Here is a 2,136-nt window from a genome sequence, read left to right as displayed (position 1 = left end):
ATGAAATCATAGAATCATGGGATCATGAAATCATGGAATCATGGAATCAATCATTCAGTCACTGAATTGTTGAACCATAGAATCATTGATTCGTGGAATCATTGAATCATGGAATCATTGAGTCGTTGAATTGTTTTATCATTGAATCATTGAATCATGGGATCATTGAATCATTGAAGCATGACATCGTTGAATCATGGAGTCATGGAATCACAGAATCATTGAATCATGGAGTCATGGAATCACGGAATCATGGAATCATGGAGTCATGGAGTCATGGAATTGGATCATGGAATCACAGAATCATTGAATCATGGAGTCACTGTGTCAGAGAAATCGTAGAATCATTGAAGCATAGAATCACTGGATCATAAAATCATTGGGTCACATAAACACTGAATTGTACAATCATGGAATCATGGAATTATGGAATTGTACGATCGTAGAAAAGTACAATCACTGAATCATAGAATCATCCTTGAGTCCTAGAATCCTTGAATCGTGGAATCATCAAACTGGAGAATCACAGAGTCATAGAATCATAGAAACACTGATGTGTACCATCCTAATATTGCAGAATTGCAGAATAACATGGAAGTGTGGAATCATAGAAACATGGAATCGTAGAATCACAGAACTGTGGAACCACGGCACCACAGGATGAAATGCACGGGTTGGAAGGGACCTTTGAGATTTCCTTGGGGATGAGCAGCGTGGGCAGAGCAGAGCTGGGAGGAAGGACAGAGGGACGGAACCCCACGCACGGCACAGAGGGACGGACGGCCACCAAAGCTGCTTTTCTATTCAGCATCCCCGGCTTGGCGCCCCGCGTCCCATCAGCGCTGTGTGCTCAGCTAATGCATTTCAGTTCAAAAGCTGGCAATTTTCACTCGCTGGTAATGACTTGGGAAATGTAGCACCCAGCAGCCGGCCGGAGAGGGGCTGCCCTGCACGTGAGGTTGAACGGCTCCGTGCCATCATCCAGCCCCTGAGCCCCTGCTCCCCTTGTGCAGGCGCTGAGAAGGGCAGATGAAAGGCCGGACCCTGAGCCTCCCGCCTCTTCTTCTTCTTTTTATTTTTTTAATGTTTCCAGTTTTGTTTTTCAAGAGTACGGAAAATAAAAGGGGAGGAGGGGGGGGGAGGGAGTGTCTTTGGGGGTTGGGGGGGAAAGAAATCCCAACAACAAAACAACAACAACAAAAAGCCCCCAGCTCTTTGTAAACATCCCCCCTGAGCAAAGGGAAGGGGGTGAAAAGCATTTCCTGATAACTCCATTAAAGAATGAGGCTGCATTAACATTCCAAGTACCTCGACAAGAGATGAAAGTGGGGAACTTGAGCTCAGCCTCTCCTTGCTCCAGATGTTATTATGGGCTCCCTGAAAGGTTTTTTTATTTCTTTTTTGCAAAGAGACAAAGATGTTGCCTACTTCAAACGGGGCTAATTGATGCTAATGACTATCAGATAGAGTGGGGGCCCTTGTTCCCCCCTGCAAAGGGAAAAGAGAGAGCGCATTTTACAATCCCCTCATAGAAAAACGCCTCGGCTCGCTGCTTTGGGGATTTGTGTCCCTCTTTGGCCGCTGTTTTCTCTCCCTCCTCGGCTCCCCCCTTTTCGGTTCCCCTTCTGCCCGGCACCCCGCCGCTCTCACTTGTTTGCCCATGAGAAATTTCACACCTCTCCTCCACCACCCGGCTCCTCTGCCATCCCTCTCCAGCCTTCCCGGCAGGCAAAAGATGGGGAGGAAATATCCCCAAACCCACAGCAAGCACACGTGAAAACGTGATCGGGGTTTGGCCCGCATTTGTAATCCGGGCTGGAGTTGGTTCCCAAGTGGGAAAATATCATCTCAGCACTGAGCATCCCGCCTGCGGGGTCCTATGGGGGAGGAGGTGTTGGCGTGATGTGTTGGAGCTGCAGGACGTGCTTCGTGGGCACGGTGGGGATGGGATGTTGGCTGGGCTCGCTGACCTTCTTTTCCAACCTTAACTCTTCTGTGAGTGGTTGCTTGGATGGTTGGACTCGATGCTCTGAGAGGTTTTTTTATCCAACGTTTACGATTCTACAATTAGGATAACTTGCCCAGCACCGCCACCCTAAGGAGCCTGAGCTCATGACCTCGTGCTTCGGGCTCTTG

Source organism: Centrocercus urophasianus, unplaced genomic scaffold (assembly GCF_019232065.1).
Source record: "Centrocercus urophasianus isolate 14NV4802_14NV808 unplaced genomic scaffold, USGS_Curo_1.0 seq_13, whole genome shotgun sequence".
NCBI classification, from domain to species: Eukaryota; Metazoa; Chordata; class Aves; order Galliformes; family Phasianidae; genus Centrocercus; species Centrocercus urophasianus.
The sequence above is the reverse complement of the archived record's forward strand: the minus strand, read 5'-3'. Positions refer to the sequence as shown.